We start from the raw sequence: 20,444 nt of genomic DNA on the forward strand, positions 1-20,444 counted from the left end.
GTTATGGGAAACTGATAAGATGGTGCTGACAATGGAAAATCCAATTTTGTAAGCTGATGCATATCCACACTATTTTCTTTTTTTATAAATTATACTTTTGAAAAAAAAAGTTAATATAATTGTTCCTACTATCTATAGTTCTTTAACAAACGTTTCATTGCATTAACCAGTGTCCGTTTCGAATTCATAAAGAGGAAATGTATACGAAAGGAAGAGGAATCATTGAAAAACATTACTGATTTTGCTGTGCCGTGTTTCATGTTCACACATAGCCTCTTTATTCTAAGAGCTTTCTTACCACTATCACCATACATTGGATGGCGCAAACGCTGCAATAGTTTTCGATTTGCGAAGGAATAAAGTAATAAATAGTTTATTTACGTCAGGTTATTATCTGTGCCCAAGTTCCACGTGGAAGTCAGTGCAAAAAGGTTTCAATTTCAAGAAAAATTTCTCAAAGTGATCCATCCTGTCACAGAGCCACGTAGATGAGCAGGGTAACGACTGAGGAGACTGACAATAATCAACTTTTCGTTGAGTAACTTGTGCGGAGGCGTGTGTGAGAGAGGCAGCGTTCAAAACTTACTAATGTATTCCAATGCTGTTTAAGATTAAGCCAGCCTTGAGCTGGCACGGGCTCTTGCTCCTAGAGCAGCCCGTATTTATTCAAACAACAAAGAGACAGGTCAATAGCTCTTGCGAACGGAAATGTAGTCCCTGACAGAGGCCAACAAAACAGAGGTCAGAGTACAACCAACTGTGTTTATTGGAGGATGGAGAGATGCACATAAATCAATATACAAGACATGAATGAAGTTATGATACATACAGTATAGCTGGAATGCTGACATTGTAATGTTTGCGCTAAGAATGATACATTTAACATAACAATAATATGAACGAGAATGTATGTACAAAGGATGCGTGACATCTGCTGTGTTTCTTGTATGCGTTCTCTTGGCGCGCGGAGATGCTCCTTGTGAGGAGATTAACTGGCCAGGTAAGATGGACGGTGTGTGGGTGTGTGGGTACAAACTGTTGTGAAAATAACCCAAACACATACACATATATATAATATAAATATATATATATATATATATATATATATATATATATATATATATATATATATATATATATATATATATATATATAATTGTATACGCAGCTGATATTCACAATTACAAAATATTAATTTTTCCGGAATTAATATATCCTTTCGTAACGTTCTTCAATACTATGACCACACCTAAAGCAAAATCTACTCACTAGCCATTTAAAGATACAGTATATAGCACTATCATTTTCTTTTTATACGTCCGTTAAATGAGAACGTATTGGTGTCAAGAAGGAAAAATTGTCTAGTAGTATTGTGAGTACTCTAGAAATATTGTCTAGTAACACTGTAGATATATGAGAGGATAAACTGCAAGCCCTTCCCGCTGCTCTCCTCAAAGAAAGGGAAATTGACATTTTGATAGGAAAAACATTGTAGGATTTACACTCTTCTCCCGTAGGTTTTAACCTGAAGAAGTTTCTAAAGAGAATTCGTTATAACATATGGTTATCGCAAGAAAAAAAATGTTCGTTGCTATTCTTGTTAACCATTATTAAAATTTAGATCCACTCAGGGAATAAAAATATGAATCATGTAATATGTACGTAATATTTAAGATATTTTACATCACGGAGAAGGTTCTGAAAAGCAAAAGGATTTTGCCACCCCATGAAAGGATTACTGAAGTAGATTCTCACTGATGATATGACCAAAGCCTAAAAATTAAGCAATAATAGTCTCTTTTTATAATCTAATTGCATAACTTTGGCAAGTAAGCGGAAATGTGAGTTACATTAACAAACAAATTTATTCAGGATTTATTACTAAATAAATTTTATTCATTTTTTACAAATTCAACATTAAGTCGACGATATTCAACTAACTCAAACGTGACGGAATGCATATAATTATTGTTGGTTTTAGTAGTGACCTTAATTAGACTTTTGTCAATTTATATACACATATATACACACACACATACACACACACACACACACATACATATATATATATATATATATATATATATATATATATATATATATATATATATATATATAATATAATATATATATATATATATATATATACATATATATATATATATATATATATATATATATATATATATATATATATGAATTTATGCATGTCTGCGTAAAAATTCTTCATATTCAGGACCAAATAATACTCGTAGGGCAGAATGGACAGATACAACACAAATATATTCTAAGTAACGTGAAGTGTAAATTGTTTTTTAAATGAAAAAAAGAGCATACATCTTGGGTGCCCAATTATATGAAAGTTTCCTTACATATAACACGCAGATCCCCAACATCGTTTGAAATGATGAGTTGATGAATAAATTTCTGTGAATTTTGCATATCATGATATTCTGATATTTTCCGTGAAGTGTCTTCGAACATATTATGCAGCCCACTTCATTATGCAACACAAAAATTATGTCTAATGAATAGATGCTATCGAAAAAACGTTCGCTGGAAATGCGAGTAAAATTCCTTTCCAGTCACGAAAGTTTGAATGGTTTTGAGCGTATCTGCGACTAAGTTTTCCCTTTGTGATTTCGTTTCTTTACACACACACACACACACACACACACACAGACGCACAAACATACTCACACTTTGCTTAGTGGCTCCTGGAAACTAGCGTACGTGATGTTTTCATAAGTTGTCAAGTGTCTTCAATTCGTCAAAATGTCTTTGAACGTTAAGCGAAAGGTCTCTTTTTCGCATTATGAATTATTGGTGCCTAGCTCGAAGAACTTTCACTTTGAAAATAATAAATATCTCTGACGCTGATCGAAGGGGGAAAATGTCGAAATGAAATTCGCATTCCACCGTGAGACGAAAACTGGCTTTATCGCTTAGTTGGAATTACGTGAAATTGTCCTTGACAGATCTGTCGAACGGCGCGTATACTGTATTGTGTGGAATTGTTTGCTAATATATTGTTTATCCATTTAGTTGTTGACGTATGTTTACTACTACTACTACTGCCGCTGCTGCGGGATTTTTATTTTTTTTTTTTTTTTTGAAGAATCATTACCTAAACCTACTAAAGTTTTTTCTACTATTACAGGTGTTGCCAACTCCATTTTAAGTCACACGATTAGGGGTTTTGTTGTATATTTATAAACATTCATTTGGGTTCGGCACACCTAAGATACAGTGGACTGAAATATTCTCCTCTATCCTCATCATCAAAATAAGAAAGTTCAATAACTGACAACTGTTAATCATGGCTGCTCAAATACCTCAATCTAGTATCTTCAACTGTCATGGCTTTCTGATCCTGTCCCGACAAAGCGACAACGTCTTCACTTCCGGCCTCGTTGTTTATGTCGACGAATAGTAGTTAATTGGTGACTTCTTCCTGATGCTTATGTTTTGTTAGAAATAGTATGGTTAGAAATAGTATGGGTGTAGTCACTTGGAAAGAAAGGCCACAAGCAAGATGGTAGGTGTTTAGCCTAGAACTTGAGGCCTGCGCAAGGGCCAGGCAGACAATTGTAGTTTTAACGTTAGTTTATGAAGGCTAGTGTGGGAGGAGCCTCCCAGAAGCCTGTTTGATCAGGAAGTAATATTTTCCTGGTTTTGGGTAAACGGTAATAGAGGAGCCGGTAGAACTAAGCAATAGCTGAGCATGGGTTATTGCTTTGGAAATTGATTATTCCTATAGTATTTTGGTTGCTTATCAAGAATTTACTATTATTTTCTGTCGGTTGACTCTAATTAACCTGTAATTAACCTCAGAAGTTCTGTGCTGGCCATTGTGGAATGCTATTGTGCATGCACTGTGACACATTGTTATAGGGGACCTTTTGGAAAAAAAGTGGGGTCTCCTTCACCGGGGGTCTCCGGCCCCATCTAAGTAAGACGGCCTGTTAGGTTAGGCTTGGTTAGTGGTTCCTTTTATAACAAGTTTCCTTAGCCAATCCCTTCTTAAACATATTATGGCTCCCTAATGACTTGCAGAAGTGCTTTGCTAAAATCCATTCCATAACAACAACATGGCAGTCCGGTCTTTGTCCCTGTATTTTTCCCAGACCCAAAACCCTGTTTTCCCATTGGGTCCCCAACTATGCTGGGTAGATATGAGGTTAATAATAATTGACCAACAATAAACACCACCACCTCCTTCATCAGCAACACAAAGTATAGGAAAAATAAAATTCCAAGGTAATATTCCGGGCAGAACTTTTGCTCAGATTTACCGAGGAGCCTTTTGGTTAGGCTTTGTACATCGGCTAGAGGTCAACTTAGGCCCCTAGTTGATATCTCAATCCTAGTCCTGTAGCCAGTAATGCGATTTGTCTATGCTGTTGTCATTCAGCTTTATATTTTGCCTATCCTATTACGATGGTAGAATGAGAATTTATCCTATATTGCCTTAATGATGTTGCAACTTGATTTGTATGCCTGAAAGGATTTATTTTGAGGTATTTGATCAGAGAACCCAAGATTTTGCTAAAATTTTAAAATTGATTTCAGAGTAAAATTTTACTTTAAACCATTGCCACACTTTGGACTTGAAAACATAATTTTACACTGTTTTTAATGTGTGCTTTAAACGTTTCTGAAGTTTGTTTCGCTGGGAAATTACCTAACCAACCACACCTAACCTAACGTAGCCTCGAGTACCAGGTCCTAATCCTAGTGCATAATATTAGCCTAGTCTAAAAACATTCCTTGAACTTACCTTAATCTGGATGAGAACTATCACTTGTGGGAAAAAATTATATTTCAGAGTCCAGAAAAATGAGTCCTGATAAAGTTAAATAATACTGCATTTTGACTGACAAATTTTTAGGTGCGTGGTCCTACCTGACATATTTCAGACAAAAGAATTGTCGCCAAGAAATGCAATACACCAAGTTGAACCTTCGAATGTCTGCCATTTTGTTTTATAAGAAATTCCTTTAGATTTTGTTTTTTTCTGGGTAGGTTGAATTAGTAAAATAGTTACTAATAGCCTAAGGAAACAAAGTTGAGGGAACTGTCAACTACACAAAGGTGTTTTATTATGAAAATCTTTATTTTACAGCCTGTGAAGAGGTTTAAAATAATATTGAATTGCTATGCTACAATTTTAGAATATATAAACTTTTAAATTTTCATAAATTGAATGATAAGTGTAAAGCAAAGGTTTGTTTAGGTTAGGAATTCTATGGAATTACTGTTAGCTGAAGATATTTAGAAAATACTTAAGTGCAGGAAATATTGTAGGCTTTTTTTTTTTTTTCTTAAAATCTTCAGCTGAAAACCCTTATAGGCCGTGCCAGCAGACTGTAAACCCAAGAGGGCTCCAAAGGGAAATCAGCCTGCGAAAAAGAAGCAAGTAAAAGGAAAAGGCGATAAACAATTAAATATCAGGGATTAGCAAATTGAAGCAATGCATGTTTACTACTTTTTTTTATTTATTAGAAAGCCAGATCCCCAAAGAGGTGCTACTGTATTGGAGTGTCACATTTGACACTGATCTTCAGTGCTGTATCAAATGCGTAGCCTTCATTTTTATGTCATGTACTAAACACATATTATCTTGAGGTGCAGATTCGGAACTATCAAGCTGTGAAAATTGCTATGGATATTTTTTACTCATATACATGTATTTTTATTTATTAAATAGTGAAAATAGCTGTACTTCCATTGTGGTTTTTCATAGTCCTCATTGGTGAATTACTTACATAGGCATTTCTGGGACACAATTTGTGACTGTCGTGTCATTATAGGCTCCATTATGGGTTGTCTGATTTAGGTAAGAACCATTTAACCAATCTCCTCAGACAGTACAGTATAATCTTTATACCTTGTCCATCACAGTATAATCTTTATACCTTGTCCATCACAATCATGGGTTTCAGTTTGTATAATTATAACATTTACAATCCACCAATTCTAAACTGTTATCAAAATACATATTGCAATACACTCCCTGAACACCTGAATTAGCCCTGGTCACTGGCCAGCCCGAACTATATCCCCCATAATTTTACCCACAAAGTGTGTAATTAACTCAGCGTTACCAATGCTACAGGAAAAATTTTGTCAAATGGGTTACCTGAGGTACCATTGACAACGCTGCTGGAAATACCGGCCGACAGAGGCTGACATCCCCAATTGTTATTTGTTTGCCGTGCTGTGTGGGTGTGTCCCACATCAGGCGAACTTTTGGTCATGTAGCCCAACCCCCATTTAAAGAATTTGGACATCAGATTATGGTTTTAGACTGTTTTCATTGCCTTTTCTCCTGGATTTATATTATTGACTGGGCTTGGAACTTCTCCCGGTTTTAACTTTGATAGGCTGACTCAACTTCAAACAAGAAAATTGTCTGCATGCTACTTCCACTTCGTCTACATCTTCAACGACCGAGCCTTCTACTGCTGGAAATGCTGCTGCTCATTGGCCCTGCACGTCTTGCAAGCATAGGATGAGTACCCTCAAACACGATCAACATTCTGTTTGTATTTTATGTAGGAAGGTTAAAGTGCTAGTATCAGTCAGAGATGATGACAGTATAGGTCTTTAGTAGATCAAAATGGAGGGATTATTTGAAACAGAAAATCCATTGCCTCGAACATAAGTTAGGTGATTAGCTGTAGGGTTACAATCTGGCAGATAAGGAAGCGTTAGATTCAGAGTTATTCAAGAAGTTAGAGGACAGTTTGTCATCCAGTATGTCTCAGCCTATTTCTAGCCTGATGAGTAAGTTAACAGAGAATATAGAGTGATAGTAGTAGCATAGTTGATTCTAAGTGTTCATTTTCAGCCCCCCTGCCTGTTCCAGAACCGCAAGCCTCAAAGGTAGGTTCTGCCGGCCCCCCAGGTGAGGAGCTGGCGGTGTTAGCAGCAGATTCCCCCCTTCCCACTCAAGGTGTAAGTTCTGAGGTTGACGTAGAGTTAGGTAAGATACAGACGAGGGAAAACAGGTTAGGAAGAGTTCAGGAAGAGAAGTGGAAGGTGCAGTCTTCTTCGGTTATGGGTTTGGTTGGAGTTTCTAGTGTGACGACTTCGTCTTGGATCCATATTCGGTTTTATTTCCTGCTTCGAGTTCTTTACAACAGAAGGTTTCTAAGTCCGTGGTTTGTCGTTCGGATGTGTTTTCAGGTTTGTCGGTTTCTGTAGTGTTGGAGAATGCTCCTTCGTCCTTGAAGGTTCCTTGTCCTTCAGTGGATGAGTTTGGTTCATCTTAAGGTGGTGGTATTTCTGGTGATAAGGTTTTCAGTTTGGCTCCAGTATAATGCAGAATCATTGGGTTTTGTCACAGGGTTATAGATTACTAGTTAGGCAGTGCTTTCAATTTTGGTTTTCCAATGTTCACGATCATGTCTTGAAGGAATTTTCCTGAGTTGCTAGTGATGTCTCGAGATTATCAAGGGGAACAGAGTCGGTCTAGTTTTTCTTTCCAAAAAAAAAAACCATGGCCTCTTCTGCTGCTTCTGAGTTTTCCTTTTTTCCCCAATTTCTTCTAAGCCTTCTTCCAATGTCTTTACACAATCTTCTTTATCAGGTCTCTCTTCGGAGTCTTTTCTCACTCATCCTGTTTTCTTTGCCATTAAGTCAGCAGAGCAAAGAATTTTCATTGGTGCAATCCTCTCTTCGGGGTTGAGATAAGGTTTACAGCCAGCAGATTTACATTAAATGTGAATTTGAACTGGATATGATGGTCTTTGAATCGTGGGAGTGAGGCGATGGCAGACGCATGAGCCGAGCTGCTAGATGTTGTCACACGTATTTTAACAAACACGAATTTCCAACTACGCTTCATTAACACAGGAATTGTACACTTCCTCTGCTGTAACTGTTTTCGAACAACACACTTGGCTAACTGTTCACGACTAACACATGCAATAAAACCCTGGCAAAGCACTTCCTAATTCCTAAATATCAGTCTTCTGGCATCACAACAAAGCTGCCATTCTTCTCACGTTGTAAATTTTACAGCAGTTACTCTACGTTGCTAAATTAAGAACTTTCTTTGAATTCACCTTCTTTAGTGGGCTGTCTTCTTTAGCACCTTACAGTTGCATGGGTCCTGTAGTTTCCTAGGCTTCTGGTCTAGATGCTTCACAGGCGGTTGAGGAGTCTTCCACAACTCCGTATTTTCTTCCTTTACTGGGTTTAAAATGTAGTGTGTCCGTCGCGGTTCTTTCGGATGCTATGGCATTTGGCATTTCGTCTACGTCATCGTTGAGCATATCAGTACCGATGGTGTCCTCAGCCTCTCCTTTTCTCTAGAGTAGTTGGTAATTTTCCTTCTTCAGTCCCCATTGGTTCTGGAGCTCGTAGCTTGTCCTGAGAGACTCCTTTGAGTACTGGACCAGTTGGTATGTTCTCCACCTGTCCAACGTCAGCGGTAGGTGCTCCGGTCGTTATTCCGGGTGTGGCTGCTTTCTTTTCTCTCCTACTTTTTTCTCAACTTTTCCTGCAGCTTTTTCCGTTCTTCCTTCTAAGGTGTTCAATGTGGGTTCGGCTTTGGTTCCGGGTCATCAGGGAGTTCTTCCTCCCTCTCCCTTAGTCAGTGTGACTTCAGCTCCAGATACCAGTCCTGGTGCAGCGTTGGTTCATCTGGCGTTGGGTGGATCGGGTGTTGCGGCCTCTCCGCTCACAGGGGTGGGCGTTTGTCGCCCAGGTGTGGTCGGCCCAGGTTTTACGTCATCGTCGCTTGGTGGTGCGGAGTTTGCGCAGTCGAGTGCGTCTGACTCAAGAGTTTTGTCATCGGCTTTAGTTGGTACAGAGTTTGCGCAACCGGGTTACGGTTGGCTCAGGTATGATGGGGTCAAGTACATCGGGTGTTGGTCTCGCACATCCTGGTGTAGCGAGTTCCGGGTTATTAGGTGCAGCTCTTGCTGGTGGTCAGTCTGTCTCTTTTCCTGTCCGACCAAACTGGGACAGGAAAAGAGAATACTCTTTTGAAGAAGAGGAGCCGGTACCAGATATAGGTTTTTCCTCCAGCGAATGAAAGCGAGTATAAGCATAAGGTGGACTTTATCCATTCTCTCTATTAGCAGTCCAGGCTCCTTAGGAACCTACACAGCCAAACCAAGCAATGTTTGAATCATTGTATGCAACTAAACCAGTAGTCTCCCAAACATCAATTAAACCGGTCTGGTTTGGCCGAGTCGAGCGGGTGTTGAAGGAGGCAGACTCTAGGTTATTATAGAGGGATGAATAAATTTGTTTTTATTTAGCATTTCCCAACGTTTTGTGAGAGAGAGAGAGAGAGAGAGTGTAATTGTCGTAAGTGAGTGCTTCGGTTGTTGGAAGAGGGATGAGGTCGTTAGTTTGTTTACGGCGCTGTCTGTCTGTGGAATATATGTGAGGATTTTTCGGTTTGAAGGCAGTTTTTGAGTCAGAGCTAGTACCGGTCAGTCGTTTTTTTTGGTCTAAAACAGTTTGTTTGTGTGCTGATGCAGAGTTGTTGTTTTTCCTTGTTAGTGTGCTGTTCTTGTTGCTGTATGTTCGTGAGTCGTGTGTTTTTCTGTTTTGGTTTGGTTTGTGTGGTTTTGTGTGCTGTGTTGGCGACTTGGGCGCTTTACTCCATCTTCCAGTAACCGAGGACCAGGGTGAGTGTTGTGTATTTTTTTTGTGGTTTTGAATTCCGCCACATTATAGCTTCGAGGAGATAATTGGTTATTGGCATCGTGAGTCAGTGGATTGCTGGTGGATTTTGACTTCAGACCAGAAGGAATGGTTCTTAAAGGTCTTTCTTGTGCCTGATTGGCATGCTTGTGCATTATATTTATTAATACAGTTTTACGCATGGGGTTAACTCAGACTGACTACTATACTGTATCATTTGGTTGGGCTTTAGATCAAGTTCCTTCTGTTCCATTAAAAGTACAAGAGCTATAATAGTGACACTATGTATAACATTAATGGCAAACAAATAGTCTTGCTACTTGCAAGGTGATCTACAAATAGCTTTTGTAACTGGGATCAGCTGTGCGTTCTGTAAACAGTAGGAATTTTATATCACTAGATCATTCCCAGTCATAATATGGATTCAGTTATTTCTGTAAATCCACAAGCTCATTGTTTTTAGTACTAGTTAAGGGTATTTTTGATATGAAGAGATCTTGGTAATAATGAAATGCAGTGTAGCAGCCTTCTCTTGGTCATGTGCAACACTGCAAGGTAGATTTAGCTGTCACGCAAGATATGAAAATAATATCATATACGGTGTATGTAATTGGAAATGGCTCCTGCTGTAGGTGCAAGCTAGAACTTCATTTTAGAAGTAGAGGCACCATACCTGAAATGAAGTTCGCTGCTCTGTTTTGTAATTGACACAGGAATTTAGGAAGTATAACCTCAGAACCTCATTGAATTATTATTCTTGTGATGATTAAAATGACCTGGGGGGTTATGAAAATACTCTACATGTGAAGTAAAAGTAAAATTACAATGTCAGTTACATTCCTCCATTGATCAGGTGACCTAGCAATGTCTGTTGGACCTCTTTCTACCACACTTTCTCCGTGGAAATCTTAACCATTTGCAGACAGACATGGGAAATCTACTCCTGCTTTTGCTTTTCTTGTCTTATGCCGTCATTTCCTTTAAAGGAAGTTGTGTTGCTTCATTCATTGTTAGGCCATACCATTTTTCTTCATCCTGCTCTTGATTTCTTTGGTCCTGAGCTAGTTAACTGCTGTTGATTAATGAAGGTGGTATGAGTGAGTGGAGTATAGCACTGGTAATAAAAAGGAGATTAAAGTCCAGATGTTAATCTCACTTTTTTGTTTCATTGAAGTTTACATGTTGGGTCTTATTCCAGAGTACTGTACATTTAACTGAATCAGGTTCATGCAAACTAATCTTGTGGAAGGAGCAGTTTGTCCTTAGTGGTGTGGCAGAATCTCTTAGCGTTACTGGGTGTGTGCAATTTCAGCTCTGTTGAGGATCTCATGGTCCTTTTTGATCCAGTAAAATGTCTTGAATTGAAAACAAGAAGCAGCTAAAAAGGCTTAGATATTTCCTTGGTTCAACATAGTTCTTAGGACCTGAGGGTGTTGCAGGTGTTGAAGAGGCTAAATATTATAAGTACATTTACTGGATGAAAGTACTAAGATTGGGATGTACAATGGGGAATAAGGGCCAGGGGAGTTTGAGGTGCTGCCATACTCAGTTTATAGAGTGCCAGCTTGTTCATGTGTGGTATATTTTAGAAGTTCATCCAGTAGGTAGATTGCCTAACAGTTATTGGTTTTCTCATCCATAGTGTTCAGCAGCAGTTTCTTGTTTGACTGGCAGGTGATCGCTATGTATTTTGTTGAATTTAATTGTTTCTCCGTGTAGAGGGCACGGCTTACTGTGTTTTTTGTTTGAAGGTTCTTTTTGTTGACCCTTCTTAGGGCCAGCTTCCTTATTTCAGTCTTCTACCTGTCAATCACTCCCTCTGGTATCTTTCCACCTTTAAGCTGCCCAGCTTATTTAAATTTATCTTGGTCATATTTTGAATTGTTTGGGTGACCACTGTGATTTTCTAAATATGTTTGCTTATGCTTCAGCTTGACACTAAAAACTGACCCAATACGTATCTTAATTCTCTTGTTTATTTTAAAGGTAACTCCAGTTTGCATGTTGCTTCTACTTTTTTTATATCAAATTATATCCTGCAGCAGCACATTGACCTTCTATTCTTAGGCTTAATGAGTATGGGGTTATCCATTGTAGATGATGTCCTATTCATGTTTATGATGAAAAATAGAGCCATGAATTAGGCCTATGGATAGAATCCACCCCTATTACAAAGTCCAGGTTGTTTTTGTCCTTAGTAACATTTTGTAATGTTGGCGCACTAGTAGCAGGGATATGAAAAAGTTTTGTTGATTATTTAGGCAAAAAAAGTTTTTTTTTTTTCTAAATTGAATTTTAAGTAGTTGTACACAAGTTAAGACATATGTTATATGAGTTAAGTATGGTATGGATGTTAGCTAAAAACATTCAGTAGGAATAGCTGTAAGTATAGTCCAGTCCATCTTATATCTTGGGAAAAGTTATGACCAGTTTTATGAAAGGAAGCTACGAAATCTTTCAAAAATCTGTTTCCTAATTTTTTACTTGACTGTTGTGTTATTGGAAGTGGCTTGTGCATCTGTCAATTTTAGTAATCCAGTTTCATCATATCTCGTAAAATAACCTCAATCCAGTGAAAAAATGTTTGCAAACTAACACACTCTCAGAATATGAGTGACAGTTACAAGCTGAATCAGTAAAATGCTACTTAAGGCATCCGGTGATGGTACACCTTTCATGGGGGAGGGAGGACTGTTGTTTTTGTGTTAAGGTTTCCTTAGGTGGCTTTGGATAGCATTCCGGTGACTCCTTACATCTAAACTGATTTTTACACCAAATAGACTTTGAGGGCTGGCTTCAGTGACCCCATAAAAGCCTATGTCATTGAATATGACATTATGGTATAGATGAAGATAATTTGCACATAAGTTTAGGAGGGGATGAGGAAAAGTTGATCAGGACAGTGGCAGATAAGAAATTGCAGTGCAGAGCCCATTAAGTTAGCCTGGTAAGTTGTGTAGAAGCTGCACGGCTTTGATACATAAGCCAGCTTCTAGCATAAGGTAGCCTATGGTCTGGTTGAATAGTTTGGTCTTTAGTGAGCCTTAAATTATTCATAATTTCAAAATTCAAGGTGCTGGTGCCCCCAACAACTTTGGTTGCACCTAAAGTAACTTAGTTTTTGGAGGCTTTGTGTTTTGTCTCATTCAAATTTCCTGAAGTGACCAAAAGCAGAAAGTAATTGTTGCATTTTCAGAGAGTCTAGATCTGTCGTATCTGGTGTTTTGCTGGATGTTATTGCTGTAGGACCTTTGAGGGATGAGATTATGGTGAGAAAAAAAAAAGCAGTATATGAATACAAATGTTGTTCAGTCTGTATTTTTGCTTTATCTTGTGCCATTGGTATGTAAGAGTGGTCAGCATCTCATACCTTTTTTTATTTGGTGATTTGTATGTGAGAGTATCAGCGCTGTTACTTGTGACGGCTGTGTTGACTTAGCTGTAACATTTAGTGACATTATTTCACCTGCTGTTGGCACACATTTAGTATGCAGACAGAAGACAGAATTCAGGAGTACTTGCTTTGCACATGGGATAAGTGACCCATTGAAGCAGACTTTTGTTTTACTCATTGTTAACATTTGCCCAGTCAGTTTAAGAAGCCTTTCCAGATTCTGATTTGTTACCCCTTATCTGGCACTTGTGTTAAAGGAGAGTGGTTATTTGTAAGCTTGTGGAACCGATTAATTCTTGTGAATTATTTACATTAGAAAAAAAGCTGTGATTTACACTTAAGGATTGTCATGAAGCACTAAAATCCTTTGTTTTAATGACTTAGAAAAATGAGGTCTGGATTCATTTCCTTTCATTTCAGTTTGTGGATATAACCTAACTTCTGTGGTCACATTGAAGATCACACACGTATGTTTTATTGTGCAGAAAAAAGTTTGAATAAACTACTTATGCTTAGAATTGTTTAACACCAGCAATAACTTTTGGTGACTGGAAAATACTCAGTCAGACAAAGTGATTCCTAATAATACAAACTATGCATTGCAATTTTTTTTTGTATGCTGAACACTGTACTGACATAACAAAACATGCCACTTTAGAAATATTGTTATTTTTGCCCCTGAGCCTAATTTTGCCTCCCAGTGATGAGCAGAAACCACAAATAGTGGTAACTCAAGTGATTGTACTTAGGGTTGTACTTATGGGGAACAAAGTACAGAGCTCTGTACGAAATAAAAATCAAATGATACAGGATAACAATCACAGAGTTGCCTATGACTTCAGTTAGGTTAAAAAAACACTAATATACCCATTGTGACTTTCCGGAGAATTTAAGAAATGGCAGCAACTTTCTTTTGATACAACCAAACACTTCGTTGACATCGCACACTTTCAAGCATTACTGTTACTTTACCTACTCTCTGGGTTACGTTGGTGCCCTCATTGCTTCCAGAAAAAAAGAAATTCCTTTGTGAATTATTGCTTCCCATTGGCTGTACACTTTATCTGTAACAGAAAGTGCAAGGTTCTTATATAAAATCGAGGAGAAATAAGGTGGATAAATTATTTTACATTTCCTGTAGCCATTTAAAATGTGTTGAAATTTATTATTATAATCTCTTAACGAAGAAAATTAACCCAGGCAAACCATTAAACCCTGTGCCAACAAACATTCCATGTAATTTAAACTGAGCGAGGAATTTGATTTTAGGAGGCTGGGCTCCCACTATGGGAAATGTTGTCGAGAAAATGAATCGCACTTAATTCTAACTACTCGGTTTTGGAATATGACAGAGGTTTATATATCGTATGAATGGACATGAACTGAAATTTTGAACATGTTCTTCAGTGTTTGTAATATTTGATCCATTTGATATAAATGAAGAGTTCCACTGGAATCATCATCCTTTAAATAGTTATAGAAAAAATGTTCTGGTTAGAACAGAACCTAATAAGGAAACTTATCTTTGGAATTTCTCAAGAGATGTATTTGTGGATAGTTTTAAGATGAAAATTTTTAGTGGACACAATTAAGATATTAGTTTCATAATTTTCATTTCTTTCATTGCAGGGAGATCTGAATCCAGCAAGAGAATCCAGCAAGAAATTTCTTATACAGTGATTGCAGACAATTTAGATATATTTGTACAAAATTGGTAAATATATCTGGATGCATTGTAATTAGCTTTTGTTCTTATATATAAGAGATCACTAAGTCACATATCTAGGGTATCCTATGGCTCAGCCAGAGAATCTTTGAGAAATGAGGCTGCAGAAGCTAAACCACTAGGGTTGCTGAGGATGATTAAGATTAATTTTTTTTTCTTTTTCTTTTTAGGTAACAGGGATCCAGTTAAGCAGGAAACCCAGGACCTATACAAAGGGCAGACCTTACGGCAGAACAGCAGTGGAAGAGAGGAAACAATCTTCTACTCCAAAGGATCCATAAACCTACCCAGTGAAAGCAGTCTGAGTCATCAAGGATAGCAGAGGACAAATTGAAATGGAAAAGGCAGAGAATCAGTCAGAGGTAATCAACACAACATAACCAATAAAATTGTGACTTTTTTTGGTAGAGTAATTGTGCAACAACACAGTGACCTGTCCTTTACCTCTCCCAATCACCCAAGCCTTCAAAAACTGAAACCTTTAAGCCCTAAACTGTTAAACTTCTTTGTTGCATTGGTCCTTTGAGTGAGTCCTATGGGAGGTTAGAAACAGAAATGAATGGTCTTGTTGAACTACTTCATGATAGTTACAATAATAATATTATTAATACTAAATACATCATATTCTTTATGTAAGAGAAGTGTATCATGAGAAGCATTCAGAAAATCTACCTAGTACTTTAATGTGTCAGAATCTTTTGGCATATATGTAAAATGTATTTTTGAGGTTCTTGAATAATAGTTTACAAAGTGGTGTGAAGATTACCATCTTTTATCTGTTACTAAATTATGAATGTATTTCAGGTTCCTGGGCTCATTATGCTGAAGTTTTCAAGATGACTTCAAGATCTGAAGAAGACGGAATTTACCCAGTGCCTTGAAAACCTGAATTTGTCAAAATTTTTCCAATGCCACTTCTAAAAGATGTTATCTTGGCCAGTAATTTTGTTCAAGTATATTAACACAAGTTACAAACATTTTTATTTTTACTTGTGCCTTAGCTTCCAGCAATGGCAGAGAAACTGGGTGCTTGAGTAGATGCTGAAACCAGCTTGGCGAAGGTTAATTACTGGCAGTATGTGACCTCTCAATAACAGACTACTATCACTATTTTGGCCAGAGAGTGGATGTTACTGAATATAAAAAAAAAAACACTGTCAGGATGGGTCTAACTTAATAAGTAAAAGTGATACACGTTGGCTTTGGGGGTGTTGAGTATTTTTCTTAGGCGTCCTTTTTCTGACGAGCTCTTTGTCTTGAGCTTCTGTAATCCTTTGTGGTTCCCAAAGTTCCCTTTGTTACCGTAAAACTGTTTTCTAATTTTTTAGACTTAGTTCCAAATTACGTAGTCTAAATGAAAAGTGTTTTTGTTGTGCATAAAAATTCAGTGATATAATTTTGGGGTTCAAAAGGGCTAATTCTCAAGCTTGGAGCCCACAAAAATCTACTCAAGTCCTCGAACATTGTAATTGCTAGTTACCTTAGTATATCGTTACCCATACGGAATAAGTAAAATTAAGATGTGATTTTACAGTTAATTGACCTATTCATGATCCTTTCTTTCTTTCATTTTTACAGCTCCGTCTTTGCTTTATGAATTTTCCTGTCCATCATTCTAATATCACTGGAAGTTTCATCTTGCAGCTCCTCTGATTGGTTCACTTCTTGTGTCCTCTGACAGATATGACAGACAAGATGGTAACCATCATTTTTACATATGTGCAATACAATGCACATATTTGGTTTCTCTGCTTTTAACTGAAAGTTTGGGCACAAATGAGAATAAAGAGTTTTGTTTCTGTCAAACTATAAGAAGAAAATGTACAAATTAAATGGTTAATTTTTTTAGTTTTGTAAAGCTACAATATGATGGTATAACTGGTATCCTATACAGTGACTTTGGCTGCATGTGCATATCTGTGATTGTGTTCAAGTATAAAAGAGAAAGGTAACAGTTAAGAGTTTTATGACAGTACAAAGTTCAGAGCGATAATGGCAGTTACAGCTTATTTCAGTTTTTTGTAGAATGCCAAGATTTAAATTTCAAAGTAAACTGCGGGTAATTAGTGCTTTTCCTGTCTTAAAATTTCTGTAAATTCAAAATAATTCAGAAGAATTAAAACTGATAAAGCCATTTAGCTCTGTCAAACAAATATAAGACTATATTTCAGTATTCATTGTAAGTGAGATAATTGATTGTGTTTTGGCTATAATGTATTTACATTAGAAGTAAATGAATACAATATATGGTATTCTAGACCTAAAGGAAGCTTTAAGCTTGGCCATGGTATTGGAAGTGTTGTAGAAAAGAGCAGTTTTGTATATGCAACGACATAGATTCTAACTAAACTGTTGAATGGTTAATAGTAATGTCATAAAGCCAGCGTATGACTTAAATAAGTTCGGTCATTTTCTTCAGATGTCTGAAGAGTTTTCTCCATTTTTCTTCAATGTTACACATTTACAGCCTAAGTTCGCTTATGGTCCAGGTCCTTGTTAACGCACTCTAAAAAATCTTCCAGCTTCAACACTTGTATCTCTTGCTTCGCACCCTCCTTTCTCCTCTTTACCATGTGACCAAACCACATCTTCGAGATCTTGATCATCTGTTTTCCAGCCTTTCCACTTCTTCGCTATATCCTCATCTGGAGTAAGATCTTCCAAAGGCAATCCAGCCATGCAGTTTATTGCCATGCCTTTTCTTTTTTTCTTTCTGTATCCATGCCTGCTGTCAACAGTAACAAAGGTCTTGCAAAAGCAATTTAAATGTATACTTGTACTCAGTATTCCATTGATCTATCTTCAATATTCAGATTGTTGCTATGTACTTACTTGACTGCCCCCTCAATTCAAGCCTAAACTAGATAACAGATCTGCTCTGCTGCTTCCAAGGTCCCCCCCCCCCCCCACCACTGAATGCAATCCCCTCCTCCTCCACGTCTTCATTATTACATCTTGTGTTTACTGAGCATAAAAAGATTCCTCCTCCTTTTAAACTTTGCCATTCTAGTATCTCTGCAACACCATCTCTTACATTGATGCATAATATCACAGCTTACCTACACCATGCCTGGAGCATCCATGGCCACTTGTTAGACCACTTTATCCTTTGTTTCCTTCCTGTCACCATATCCTAAGTTTTGCTGGCTTTGATTATCAGTTCTCCTTATCTGTTACAGGTAATGTTTTCTAAAACCTTCCTTGAACCTAACATTACCTAGGAGCTTTCCTTTTCACGTGTTAGTACTTTCATCTATTACTGTGAAAAATAGCAATGTTAATCTTGGTGGACACCAGTGTTATTCTTAACTAATCAGGATGTTTCTTCTGCTGTCTTCACCCCAGATCATTTGGATATCTAGTAAGATTTGCTATTTATAGCTTGGTACTCTGTTAAATGCCTGCTAAAAATCTACAGAAGTATAACATTTCTTTTTGTGTATGGTTTCCTCATGCATTAAGCTCTTCATAAAGTTTGCCTCCGGCTGATTTTCCTGGTACAAAATTAAACTGGCTTTTGATGATTTAAAACATTTTTTAACCTTTCTTAGACCATTCCTCACATACATTCATACCATGCCCTCAGTCTTGTCTTTTGTATATTCCACATAGCGTCTCCTCTTTTCTGATCCAATCCTCCTTGTAGCATTACTTCAGTGTCCCATATGCTGTTGCTTTAGTTTTTCTCCAGCATATTTCTGTGTATTTTTGGTTTTGTTTTTATTATTTAATTACTTGCTATTGGGTGGTCTGTTCTGTCGAAGGTTCCCATGGAAGCTGATAACCTTTAAGGTTTGTTCCAAATGAATATGTACTCATTTTGAATAATCATTATGTTAAATCCATATGTTATGGTTAACCCCTCAATGATTGGCATTTCAATTGCTTTTAGCAAGTTGGAGACAAGAAGTCCCCATCAACAACAGACGCTACATTCTGTGGTGGTCTGTTTGTCACCATTTAGAAGAATCTCCAAGTATTTTCCAAGTCATTTTCCTCATTGTCTTTTCCCTATCCACTTGCCTTCTGGCTACCTTCATCTTGCCAGTTTTTGAGGGCTGTCTAATTTTTCTCAGCTGTCTTCCGTACCCTAACCTCCAGGCAAGGATGTGTTATTTCAGATCTTTAAATTTATGGTACCTTGTGGGTTCTGTGACTAACAGTGGTAGCTGTTGTTTTTTATCTGTGCCCATGTCAAAGATCTCTCATTCCCTTTGGAGGCTGATTTGATATAATGCACCCAAGAATGATTCCTGTAAAGTAGAAGTTACACCGCCACTCCAGAATATAACAGAGCTCTTTAAGGCTGTTTACCTTTACCTGGCTTCACTTTCATTATCTCTGTCAATCACTAGGTGTATGACGTTCCTGCCAGTTTTCAGTCTTTTAATCCATATTCAGTTTGGTATGGTGTAAGACTTTGAAGATTGTCTCTTAGTTAATTTTTTTCTTTTAATGTTTTCATTATTTTGCGTTTGGAGTTTTACCATCTCTAGCCATCTTTCATTCTGGTTTAGGGTAAACAGGTTATGCATTTTTCGGTGTAGAGTGATTCTTACTCATATCCAGCTTTGATAACAGGTGATATATATATGTGGAATTTATTTGCAACCACAGTTGTTGACCATAAATCTGAATGAGTTGACAGTCGTTTGGATACCTGTATTTTGGTAACTGCTTTTATGAGCCTCTTCCAGTCCTTTGGGAGGAGAGGAGCAGCCTAGCTGCACTAGCGTAGAGTATCTGCAATATGTCAGGGCTTTCTACCCTGAGTATCCTGTCATCGTTTCTGTCATTCATCAACTAACCAGCCACAAAATAGCCGTTGATGGCTATGTACTTTGTACTGCTGCCCAGGGAGTGTTGAAATGGGCCGTGGGCCTTTACATATTTGGGCAATTTGGAGATGTTAATGGACCCCTGCAGTTACCCTTGCCATAAGTCGAGTCTTTAGGCAAGTCATTGCTTCAGGCATCCTTTCAGAGAGTTTAAGAATGATGGCTGCATAATATAAACAATGGCTGTCATATTTTCTGTTGGGAGGTCTGTCAGGCCTTGTCAGTGAATTTCAGACAAATATAGTCACTCCAAGTGTAGCTTCAAGGCAGTTATCCATTAACATCCCTACCAAATTACAGTACCGTCTCGTATATTTTTATTTTGTTAAGATTTTATTCTGAGAACGTGGTTGTGTTCTGGAGTAAAGTTCAATGTTGAAGTAGTACTTGTTTGGGAGATCGTGATGGAACTATTATGTCACCTCTGCGTGGTCATTTTTACTATTGCCTTCATGTAGTCTGGTTTGTTGCACGGCTGTTGCAATAGCTTGATCTAACCATCATCAGTTTAGATACTTCACAAAGTGACCTGGTCCTTCCACGATCCAGCTAGCTTAATTGGATTTTTTTGTGCAGCCATAAAACCGTTTTTAAATTAGCAGACTTTGAAGGGTAGTAATAACTACTATTAAACAGCACCAAAAATTTTAAGGTTACAATTCAAGGACCATTCTTCGTTCTTACCTTTCTTCCTGCTGATTGGGTCCCGAAAGTAGCAAGAAGGGGTTTTTACTAGCCTTTACGAAAATTGAAAATCAGGAGTTGGTTCGATTTGTTGCTAAGGCAGGCAAAAAAAGGCATTGTAAAGTTGAGAAGCGTG

The 20,444-nt window shown here is 37.5% G+C and overlaps 1 long non-coding RNA gene across 1 annotated transcript; it reads left to right on the plus strand.

Annotated features, from left to right (window-relative positions):
* Positions 1-2,733: 2,733 nt before the first annotated feature.
* On the plus strand, positions 2,734-18,538 carry LOC136840357 (uncharacterized). Its single transcript, XR_010853603.1, has 4 exons — positions 2,734-3,432; positions 14,690-14,774; positions 14,957-15,148; positions 15,591-18,538. It is a non-coding gene; the product is annotated as an uncharacterized lncRNA (long non-coding RNA).
* The last annotated feature ends 1,906 nt before the right edge of the window (positions 18,539-20,444 follow it).

Source organism: Macrobrachium rosenbergii, chromosome 7 (genome assembly GCF_040412425.1).
Source record: "Macrobrachium rosenbergii isolate ZJJX-2024 chromosome 7, ASM4041242v1, whole genome shotgun sequence".
In the NCBI taxonomy this organism is placed as follows: domain Eukaryota; kingdom Metazoa; phylum Arthropoda; class Malacostraca; order Decapoda; family Palaemonidae; genus Macrobrachium; species Macrobrachium rosenbergii.